Here is a 12,872-nt window from a genome sequence, read left to right as displayed (position 1 = left end):
ATACACAAGCACAGACACACACCCACAGACATATTTTCAGTACACTTTCTTTTTTCATTTAAAGGCGTATAAGTTTACGTCATTTCGTCTTCTCACATAACTCATAGCTTAAAATTGCATTAGATACAAAATTCAAAATAACTCGATGTTGGCACATATGCAAGATCTATGTTTGTTTGAGTTAAATATTTCCAGAGATATACTCTTGCATCTGTTTGTTTTACGAGCTTATGACAAAAAGGAGAATGTTTTGTTGCCACTAGTAATGATTGATTGAATGGAAATATTTTGTGCTTTCACCACTACATGGTTAACAGGTTTATTAGTGGGTATTATCTGAATGTCTTGAGTCATTATGTGGGGGCTAAAAACAGGTTTATACATTGCATGTTCGCCATTCAGAATGATAAGGACCCTTGGATCACTACAAATATTTATAAATTTTTACTTTCGGAAGATCTTTTTGTAATTTCAAGATGACAATGCAGTTGAATCATTTATTTAAATGAAGTCTGCAATTGTTTATTTAACCAGGTTTTGCCTATTTTCCCTCGCCTTGTCAATCTACCATTGGAGAAGTTTCAAGATGCACTTGCTCGTATTTTACAGGTATTGTTGAACACTTAACCATTGAAATTCCTGAATTAAAGTCGTGCATTGGTGAAAATATCAATGACTACTGAATATCATGATTCATTTACCTTCATTGAGCTGGAAAGCACATTGACTTACGAGAGACAGACGAAGGGTGGATACCGGTGAGTATAGTTACACTTGAGAATAGTTGTATGTCAGGGTCATAGGATCCGGTTTCCAGTTCAGGGTGGTCATGGAAGTCGTATATGTAAAATTTAGGCTGATCCAGATCATGATGAGTGGGTTTTATATTCTTTCAGCTACAAGTTTTCACAAATAGTACATAACATGTTACTTTGTTATGACCTTGAATTTTGAGGTGAGAAAATATTTGGATTTCGACTATTGATACCCATTGCCCCCGTCTCTCCAGCTGACTGATAGGTTTATGGAGCAAGATTAAAAGGGGGGCAACAGAGCTATTGGAGTTTAGTTGGTATTGTTAGGTATTGATATTTATGAAGAGTTCCAAATTAGCTTCAGCTACGTTACCTGGGTATTTCTATCATGAAGCCGTACCTCTACCCAAACTTCATGGACACTCTTGGATATATGCATACATTTTTTTACAGACATGTACTCCATTATATAATATATGTTTTACTTTAAAACACTTGTCATACACTTCTTAGACGCATATCATATAGTTCAAATCCATTTCTTAAAAACACATTAGACACGGGTCAGGTTTGTTTCAGCCCATATCCAAGTTCAAATTTTTTTATTTAAAGAGTCTTTTGGGTGTCTAGTTAAAAAATAAGCAGTTTCCAAATAATCAACATAATAAAAGAAACTTAAAAATGTGATAGGAATTTTAATTCTAATAACACATGAATTGAAAAACAATGATAATCTCATGTAAATCATTAATTTCAATATATGTGTGCGTAGCCGTGTCCCGTACCCTACATTTCACAGATTTTTCATGTCTCGTGCCCATACGCGCACCCGTATTCCGTTCCCGTTTCCATGCAACTTAGAGCTTCAGTCTTCAATATCTAATTTACACCATTATCAACGTATCAACTTTATGCAATTGATGAATTATTGAGGTAAGTTTCTAACGTGTTTGGAGCCATATTATCATAGCTATGATAATTTGTGCTTTGTTTGTTTGAGATTAAATAAAAAGAAAGAGTTTTAAGTGCCAACTTAGAGAAATGAGTAATGCTTGTTATCTGTTAGTTACATTGGCTTGACTTGTTTCTTAAATTTCAGGGTTCTGTGTGTTTCTTGCACCAAGTGATTTCTTTTTAATTCTGTTATTCTTCTATGAATACTATTATTTGCTGAAAGGTTTCAGTTTTAGCATTTGAATATGAATACAATATTTTGACTCATGGTTTCATCTTCTGTTTTCTACATTCGTCTTTTGTCGTATGATATTCTGTTCTATCTTAGTACATCTCTTAATTTAATTCTTCATCTGCTTCCAGTGTGCCAATAACTTTTCCTGATATTTATTGTAGCGAGTCATTCAAGCAGTTATAATCTTGATCTTTTTTATCCATAAAATAATTTTTTTGAATAACATAGGAAATACAATCAATATTACTTTTGTTTCCTTTGCTTAAGCCACTGCTTTCCTCTCTGGTCAGTTCTCACATTTACTATCTTACTTTGCACTGTTCATTATCTTCTACACAAGTCAGAAGAATAAGTCAGTTTTTTTCCCACTGTCGCTGTCCTAACCATGTGTATAATGGTCTCTGTTGGTATCATTTGTTCTGATTCTACATTTATTTGGAGATTACTGGTAAACCTTGACTTTTTACCAAGTTTGGTTCAACTGCTTGAATTCATAGAGCCTATCAACCCTCAGACTGTCATTTGCCCAGATGTATCTGGAAAGACAAGTTTTAATATTCGTCCTCTCAAAACCTTTGAAATGCTGAATCCAATTTTAAAAAATACAAGTCTAGAAATAAAAAGTAATTGGTTGTAAAAGATGAACGTTTTGTGTGGATCTGTTATTTGGGGATAATGATGATAGTGATGGATAAGGATAGAGAATATAATTTTCATATGGGCGCTCTAGGGTTCTGTGTAAGTGAAATGCTAATATGGGCGCTCTAGGGTTCTGTGTAAGTGAAATGCTAGATTTAAGTGAACTCATTAAGTTGATTACAGTCTGCAAATTATGATATATAAATTTATTTTTGCTGGTTCTTGAAGAATTTATCCTGCCTCATGAGTTGTCCATGTCCTATCTGTGTGCATGGGCATATTTTATTTTGAATCACCTATTCACAGTACTTGTCTTCTTAGATAATAGAAATGAACTTTCATATCTTATTTCATTATGCAGTTATGATTTCTGTGGCATTCAGCATGATATGTGATATTAGCATCCTGCTTATCCATACATATTGATTTCCTAAGTTGGATTTTCAATGCCCAGACATTGTGCCTAATTTCATATGAATTCCATGGCAGGGTTCAGCTCATACAGGTCCTGCATTAACACCTGTAGAAGTATTGGTTGCAATTCATGATGTTGATCCTGTAAAACATGGGGTTGCCCTTAAAAAGGCATGTCATAGTGTTGGTTATATTCATTCACATCTATATGTGCCTTTGTTGTTTAATCAAAGATTAACAATACATGGGAAGTTGATTTTCAGATAACAGATGCTTGCACAGCTTGTTTTGAGCAACGTACGGTTTTCACTCAGCATGTTTTAGCAAAATCCCTTAGCCACATGGTATGCATTAATAATGAAATGTTAGTTCTCTAGCTTAGTTTATAAGAATCACTTTGACATGTTCATGCATCCTCTTCAGGTTGAACAAGTGCCCCTGCCTATGCTTCTTTTTGAGACAGTCATTCAAGCTATTGGGGCTTATCCCGTACCCTCGGTAATTTTTTGTGATATGCTCGTTGAGTCCTTTCTACTTCCTGTATTATATCTAATAAAAAACAATGAAGATATCTGTTACAATTCCATTCCTTCTCTCACTATGTCGTTCTTTAAATTGATTAGCATATGTAAGGATAATAATTTATTAACAGCAATTTCTTAGAACATTTATTCCCATATTAAAGTTCAATCAGATATTAAAGCAATGTGAATGGGTTCTAACATTTCTATTAGAAAAAGTTGTACTTTCTGTTTATGTTTTTTCAAGAGTTGAACTTAAATTGTTACTTTGCTTATCTATTTGCTTTTTAATATCATCTCATTTGCAATTGAAACAACAATATTCACCATTTTCAAAATTCTTAAGTTGTATATTTGGCACACCATATACATACGTAACATACCCACATTTTCAATTTGCTTCTTGAAACCAAGCTGCTTCTTTTAAAAGTGACTTTTTATCCTCAGCCCCTGACTTGAAAGTATCTGCTGTATACTGTTCTCAGATGGAGGGATTCTTGTGGTTTTGGAAAGGTGTGACAGGAAATTAATTGAAACCAACTTGCTTCTTTTATAAGTGACTTTTTATTTTTAACCCCTGACTTGAAAGTATTTGGTGTATACTGTTCTAAGATAAAGTTCTGTGTTTTCTACATTTTCAAGAGCGGCATATCTGCTTAAAATCCTTTTTATTTAGTTGGATTATTTTTTTTACGCAAAAGAAAAAATAATATGTCCAGTAGGCTGAACTTGCCATGAATCAAACTTTAACCAATAAAACCATGCTTTTGCATGAAATTTACTCTTCACTCCATTGTTTTTCAGATTGATTTTGTCATGGGAATACTTTCAAAACTTGTGGAGAAACAGGTATCAGCTCCATTTTCCCTCGGTATCATTTCTTTTCCTATTTCTCTAGCACTGCCTAGCATACACAGACAAGGAATATTTGTCAAAAAAGATATATTTTTTCTTTTATTTTCTCCTTCTATGATTTCTTATGTACAATTCTCTGTTAATTGTACCAAATTTATGAACAAGACTCCTTCCAGATTCTAGGTAGTTAAATGGAGAAAGACAGCAAGCAAACTAGTGTTTCTTCTCCTGATGGCAGAAGAAGAAATGGCAAACATGATAGAAAATGATAATGAATTTTTTTTTCCTCCAAGGATTGATAGTAGGAGCAGTTGGTTTTCAATTTGAATACATATCATCAGCATGCAGCCGTGCTGTTACATGTAAGCAACCATGGGAAATCTATTGACTGGGACTTTGTATGTATAACTGAATTGCTGCACTTTATAATCGAAAAGAATTGGACCACTAAATGTCTTGGCAACGATGATGGTCTTCCTTGCTTGGCCAAATTGTAGAAAACAGAAGTATGCATTTAAATAGATGCTTAGTTGTAGCATGAAAATTTTCAATCTTGTTGAAGATACCTTTCTTTTCTACTTCATGATAATGGAAATTTTGTGTTAGTTGCAAAATCAGAAACACTGTTACAGTAATCCTTTTTTTGTCTCTCGTCTTTTTTTTTTGGTTGAGAAAAATTGTAAAGAGAAGTTTTGATGGTAGTAGTCTCCGTGTTTGATTGATAACATAGAGAATCTGGGGATATTCTCCTCGGCAAACGTAGGTCACTCTGTATTCTTCTGAATGATTGGAGGTCGAGATCCCTCTTGTGATTAGAAGTACTAGATGAGACGTTCATGTAGGAGTTGTTTGGTAGTTAGCAATGATTTTCTGTTCTGCAGATGAGATCAAAGTCCATGTTTGAATGTGTAACAGATGAAAATTGGAGATGTAAATCTATGGGAACATCTGTTCACAAAAAAAACCCAGAAATAGAAACTAGATGGAGGGATTTGTTAAGGTAAATAAAACTAAGTTTGTTGCCATCAGATAGAATTAAGAGTTGCTTAGGAATGCTGGCAAACGGGCAAATAGGCTTGCAAATATCTTCTGGTCCAATTTGACTGCAGCATTCATTGCCCTTTTTTTAAATTTGTTTCCAGAGTACTATTTTGGCCCACTTGTACCACACTGAAGGAACAAATTGAAAATACGACTGCAGCTAAAGCTGTTATGCTTCCAATTTGTGATAAACAAACAACTTTGTTTTGTACTAACTACTTAGCTGTCAATATAGCAGGTCCCACATTTCCCTATGAAACCATTGGGCGGGTTTTTTGTTTTCTTTTTTTTTCCGAGTGCTGTTCTTTGTGGACTACATAATGAAGTGCTACAGTCTAAATTGCTTGTTGGTTAAAAGATGCTTCCGGGCTTCAAAGGAACTTATTTCTAAATATGCGGTCTATAGGATTTGTGTGTGGATCAAAGAAAGTAATGAAAGAGATTCTCCTATGAGCAATGTTCATGTCTAGAAAACATGATATAATAGAATGTTGATTGAATTTTGAATGAGTTATTTTGGTTACAACAAACCTATATTTCTTTCAAGTGTTGCATATTCACCAAGTGCAAATTTATGATTAAACTCTGTTTTTGTTCCTCAATACAGATATGGAAGATGCCAAAGCTGTGGGTAGGGTTCTTAAAATTAGTGTCTCAGACACATCCACATTCTTTCAATGTCCTATTACAGGTACCGCCTACTGGTTAATTTGTGTTCTAATCTGATTTATCCTTCTTTTCTAGTCTGTCAACATCTTTATGTGAAGTTTGTTCTTGCAGTTACCTCCTCTGCAGCTGGAGAATGCCTTGAATAAATATGCGAACTTACGAAGTCCACTTGCCGCTTATGCCGATCAGCCAAACATAAGGACTTCATTGTCTAGGTACTTTACACTATGACTAGGACTTCCCAGTACTGGTAATATTTATCAATATGTATATGGTTTCCTGACCTTTTTTAAACTCATTATGTTTGACACTGAGATTTTGAATTTTGCATGAATAGAAACATCGACCAAGTAGGGTTCCAGCGGGTAGAATTTTGCATGTGTAAAATTTTTCTTATTATTTACCAGATGAGGATTTGTCATCAGCATATGGTTACTTGACGAGCTACTGCTGCTTATAATGTCATTTACGGGTATAGACATGGACTACTTTTTTGGTATAAATGGTACAAAACTGCACCACGCACAATAGTCAAGCTTTTAGAAAAATCTACAAATTTTATACGATCATTTCCTATCATACACAAACTCAAAAAACAATGTAGTAGAAGTTTAGAACCCAATTTTATTCTCTTTTCACCTTCTTTATTCTAATTTGGCGTGGTTAACACGGAATAGGATGTTCTCTCAACCCCTATTTAATAATAATAATGATAATAATAATAATTATTATCAACAGCAACAACAACGAAGACGATAAAAGTGCACAGAGTCCTATGTAGAATCAAATCCTATGATACCCTGACACGGCAATTTTGGCGCCGTACCCGTGTCAGGTGCGGTTTGGGTACGTTTCCGCACCCAAACGGAGGGGACACGAGAGCAACTCATTTCCCACGTGTGAGAGAATTTTTGGAGCAGTTACGTTTGAGAAAAATGGGTTTAGCTGAGATATGCAAGGAAGAAGAAGACTCTCTCTCTCTTATTTCCTTAGTTTTAAATTTGTTAGTGGAACATGACATCACCATTCACATGAGTGCTTGACTATTTGCTTTTGTCTTTTCTTTAAAATTAATGACAATGCTAAGAATGTGAGACGTGTTCTCATATTTAAATAGGTAAGTGTGTGTGTGTGTTTTGTGTGTGTGTGTGTATATAAAGTCAAAGTTTTAAATGAGTTTACTTTATAATTTTAAGGAATGAGCTTATTATATTGAGAATTTGAAATTAAACATAGTAAAATTTTATATAATACAAGGATCCCTAGGCAATATGAGTGGTTAAAAATTTTGGTGGACACACTATTCTCTATCCACTTAAGTTGACACAAGTTTTCACCTATATATATATATATATATATATATATATATATATATAATATTATGAGATTATGGGTATCCCTTGTCATAGGAGGGGATTTCTTACCTTGACAGCCTCTAAAAATCAGCATGATTGGAGCGAGCATTATGGATGATCCGCTCCGTTTGAACTTGATCATACATATTCTAAAAAAACCCAACACATCAAGTTTGGAGTAAATCCGTCCCGTCGTTGCCCTCCATCGGCCAGTGAAAAAGTTCTATTCATTCAAACCGTTAAAATTGGATACAGAGTGGGATGAAGGGTCAACTAAAAAAGAAAATTAGGACTAAACGAACCACGACGATCAGGTTTAGACTCCAACTTGTGTGTTGGGGTTTAGAATATGTAGATCAGTTCACGGAGCGGCATAATCGCCACAATGTCGGCCTCAAATCATGGTGATTTTAGAGGGCATCAATAGGAAGGAAATCCCTCCTATGACAAGGATACCTACCCATTACATATATCTCTCTCTCTCTCTCTCTCTCTATATACTATAATATACTATATATGATATATATATTATATATATATAGATAAGATAGATAGATAGATAGATAGAAAACTTATGTCAACTTAAGTGGATCATGCCACCAAAATTTCTATTCCATTGTATGATACCATGAAAAGTAGAGATCCCATGCATCGATATGAAGAGACTTTTCATCATGGATAGAAATTTTGGTGATGGTCCAATTTAAGTTGACAATAAAGTTTTCTTAATATATATATATCATTATATTGTATATATATATATATATATATATTATATATATATATATATATATATTAGATATGAGAGAGGAGAGATAGAGGAAAAAAAAGAAAAAAGACCGAGTAAGATCGTATCAAATTTCAGTTTGATCGTCCACCAAACTTCGCTAAGCGCCCATTCCATTTATTAATATAAAAACGCATCTTTTTTTATCAGTAAGATCCTAGGGCACATATGAGTGGCTTAAAAAGTTTGGTGTACAGCTTTTTGCTACCACTTAAGCTGACACACGAGTTTTGCTCTCTCTCGTCTCTCCCTGCTCTCTCTCTCTCTATCTATATATATATCTATATATAATAATATATATATAGTATATATAGTATATATATATATATATATATATATACTGTATATATATATATAATATATATATATATATATATATATATATATATATGAGCGCTGTCCGCTCGTACCTACTTTTTAATGCATGTAGCGCCGTGCCGAAAGAAGCTATGGACAACCCTAGGATTCAAATCTAATTTTGAGCTAGCCCAATAACGTGTGGTGCAGTAAAGCTCTTACGAATAAGGAAACTGGAAGATAGAGAAACAATTGTTTTTTTATTATTATTTAATATTATATTCTGAGGACTAAGGCGGACTAGTGTCTCCATCCATTTTTTTTTTTTTTTTTTTTTTTTATTTTTTTTTAGTATTGCTAAGTGTGTTGATGTGGCACACATCCAAACTGTCAGCTATGATCACTATATGTTGATCATCAGGGCTATATTGCTCTGCATGCGTGCTACGTCTGTCATGCACCAACCATTGTTTACTCCTGCTCTTTAATTTGTATCTTTGCGTACATGACTCACATTTCACCCGCTGATGTTTTATGTTTCATGTATTCAATACAGGCAAACCCTACAAGTGTTGGGTCTTACGACACACTAGTAAGCACATACAAAGCTCAACCTTGTGATGAGAACTCGAGTCTCTGGCTTGGACTTAAATACTGACGAAGAAGCCTTGCTGGCTTCCGTGCGAAGTGCTTGTTCATTGTTCTCGGGTTTCATAATCCAGCAACAGACGGAAGAGAGAAAATTTGGTTATCTCATGCTTGTTGCTAAATATCGGTGCTGTACACTTAAGTTTTCACCCTTTTCTCGGCTGTGACTTGTACATAAATTTAGCTTCAATTATAAGTATTTAGCCCATAACCGCAGCTTTAGCCTCTTGTAACAGGCAGTTCCTCTACTTTCAGGGGTCTAAAAAAATTTAGAGCGTAGCTTTTCGTTGTTGGAAAGGGCTGCGATAAGACATTGGTAATAATCGCTTCAAGGCTTAATGTCGATTTGCATGTTTATCCAAAGGAGGTGGGAATTTAAATGGTTTCATGATATGGAATCCCATATATGTTTCGATCTCTCTTTCTCTCTCCGTTTTTTTTACAGGATATTTGGAGTCCATCGTTCTAATGTATGATTATGTATGGTTGTTGAGGAAAATAATGTTAAATTATTCGAAGTAATATTTTGCATCTCTCAACATAGGGCTATCAACAAACTCAGGATATTGGGCGATTATAATTTCTTGTTGAAGGAGTTAGATTGTTACAAGGTCAAGCGGGTGCTCGCCCATCAAAAAAAAAAATGTTGCATTGTATTTGCTACTCGCTATTACTCACTTGAAGGAAGTAACGAGTGTATCTGAGATCTGACTCAGCTTTAGTAGTATACTAAGGAGATGCCAACTTTTGGGGGGATCCTTAAATTATGCACAAATTTTAAAGTTTAACGAGTCAGTAGATAATGCTATGAAACGTTCGTTTCTTTACCTTGCATTCGGAAGTCTTTGTTGAGGCCAACAGGTTATAATTGGCATTAAAAAATGTTAATAAAAATCAAAACTCGTGAATAAATTATTTTGATGAGATGACGAGTCACCTGTATTTTCATTATTAAAAAAAAATCCAGAACTATCCAAATATCATTACGCACAACTAGTACCGATCATGCGTTTGGATGAATTTCGTCTTATCAAGCAGACATTAGTCACCCATCTCCAAATTGCATTGCGCTTGGATATTTTCCTCCCACAAAAAAGAAAAAAAAAAGGAGAAAATCACTTCATATATGATGGGGAAATGGATTTTTTGGACCCAAAAAAAAAGGGAGAGGAAAATCAATTAATATATGATGTAAAAAAATTGGTAAACCATTCGAGGATGTTGAATGGAAATGATATTAAATTTGTATCGCCCGGGGCCCTAGCCATTTTTTGGTGTAGAGTAGTATGCTACCTACATGACTAAGGTTTAAACTTAAATACAAACAACTCAACCGACATTAAGTATGATACCGATCGCTGTAAAAAGAAAAATGTCGTATGAATCAGGTAGGAAGAAATCATTGTTAGAAACAGTAATGCATTTTTACACCATTCAAAACGCAATCCATATATTTTCTCATTAATCACCTCAAACAATCCAACAAAAGGAACGATTTTATTCAACAACTATCACTCTACTTTCTAGCGTTTTTTGCAGACATCTACTACTCGTACGGTCGATAATATCTGTTGTAGAACCAAACAGAATCGGCCACGGTTCTCTCCCCATCTTGATTGCGATGCCACGAGTAGTAAGCATGAGTCCTGTTCTTGATATCTAGCGTTGCGTGCCCAAAGCTTGCTTCTCTAAACGCGGAGTAGTCCGGTTGTGGCTCCACAAAACTACAGTTTTTCAAAAGCTTGTCACGATCATTAGAGAATTTATGACAAAATTTAATAGCGCATTTATAGGGACGAAGAACGTAATGTTAGCAATGATATATGTTCATAGGAATCAGAGAATGTATGTGGTGACAAAATGGACTATGATGTGCATCTAAATAATCCAAACTTTTATATTAAAGTGTAGAGAACGGTCGTACTCTTTCGCTAATCCTTCAATGTTTCCACCGTCGCCGATGGTGATATAAACGGGTGCATCCTCATCCTTCACCGGGGTGCATGCTTTATCTGTTATGTTATACGCGATATTTGATATACGTTCCTACGCCATGTAAAAATTGAACTGTTTGTGAGTCCGTTATTATATAAAGATCAATAATAGATGGTTCTGATTAAGAAAGTTACCGATCTTTCATATCCGTGGACATGACCAGAAAACACCAGATCAACTTTATTTTGAACAAACCATGATTCAAACATTACTCTCATAGTCTCTCCCTCCATGTAGTGATAGTTGAAGGTATTGTACCACGGAGCATGAACTAGAACAATCAACCATGGGGTCTCTGATCTATTCACTCTTTTGAGCTCTGCTTCAAGCCAGTCATATTGAGGAGTGTACTTTCCTGAAGAAAATTGTCATAGGAATAAGTTACTTGAGAACAAAATTTGGTAAAATTTTCAAGAGTATCGTGAATTTTGAAGGTTTTTGCACATAACTATCATTAACTTTTTTTACCAGAAAACTGCAACGAGTTTTCAACAATGTAAAAAATACAAGGAACTTTTTGAGCAAATGATTATCCTTGAAGATGGAATGGGGAGTGAGTATAAAAGGTTTGATTATCTAGAACATGTCATGTGCAAAGCATGTGACAATTTATCATTACTATAGTTAGACATGACAATTTATTGAAAAATGCCACAATAGTTTTCTCTAATTAAAATTGCTTATGATCTCAAAGTTCATTATATGTGAATTTTCCATAAAACTTTAGAAATCAGGAAAAATTGCTTACCATATGCGGAATAAGAGGAGAGGACAATAATGTGGGCAGATGCCCGCTTTATAGAGTACCAAAGAGGGGAAGTGCTTTGTGATGCTTTGTAAGGCGTTGGGTAGCGATGCGTGTAAGGTTTAAATGGCTTTGTTTCACCCTGAAAACAAAATAACATTTTAACGAAAAAAATAGTAATTAGCAATCCATATATTTTGATTTCTTTTTATTTTCAAACACGTTTTGTTAAATTCATAAAGTTAAAAACATTAAAAAAAAACAAGTAAAAGTTGATTTAATTATGGAATCAAAGTATTTTAAAGGTTAGGTGCTTGTTATCCCTAAATTTCTTTCGTCAGCGTTTAGATCTCCTGGTGTTCAAGCAAGATTAATATCTCTTCGTTATCTTTCATAAATAGAACATGCTCGTCAACAACTAGAAAAGAAAATAAAGACTCTCTTCAATTCTGAGAAATATAAAAGAATCTCTCTGTAACACGTTGATGTCACATGATATTCACATGATAGGCACAAATCGGACCGATTTACAAGTTAGCCCAAATACAATTTATACTTACGATTTCCGGGACGAAATCAATCTCATGGTTGCCAGCAACCCAAATCCATGGTTGATACGCAGTGCTTATTTCGGTCATTCTTCCCCAAGAATCCCACCTTCTGTTGTCATGAAGAGGATGATCATCAGCATAAGAGAGGTCTCCTATGAACAACACTGCATCTCCATTCCCATTTTCAACATAATGACGGAGTGTTTGATTTGAGTCAGATGTTTGTCCGAGATCGCCTTGAATTTAAAAAAAAAAACATGAAATTAGTTTCAACAAATAAATAAATAACATATTTTTAGCTAGTTTTTCTGAAAAGTCTAAAAACCAATGGAAAAATAATGTTGTCATAATTAATTAGTTGCATCTTTTTACAATGCAGAAAATATAATGTAAAAGAAAAACGCTAACCTA

At 34.4% G+C, this 12,872-nt stretch overlaps 2 pseudogenes; one reads left to right on the top strand and one right to left on the bottom strand.

Annotated features, from left to right (window-relative positions):
• Positions 1-9,587, top strand: part of LOC109843781 — a 31,078-nt pseudogene extending 21,491 nt beyond the window's left edge.
• LOC109843782 overlaps positions 10,714-12,872 on the bottom strand; it is a 3,187-nt pseudogene continuing 1,028 nt past the window's right edge.

This window comes from Asparagus officinalis, chromosome 5 (genome assembly GCF_001876935.1).
Source record: "Asparagus officinalis chromosome 5, Aspof.V1, whole genome shotgun sequence".
Taxonomy (NCBI): Eukaryota; Viridiplantae; Streptophyta; class Magnoliopsida; order Asparagales; family Asparagaceae; genus Asparagus; species Asparagus officinalis.
This window is presented reverse-complemented; position numbering and strand designations above follow the sequence as displayed.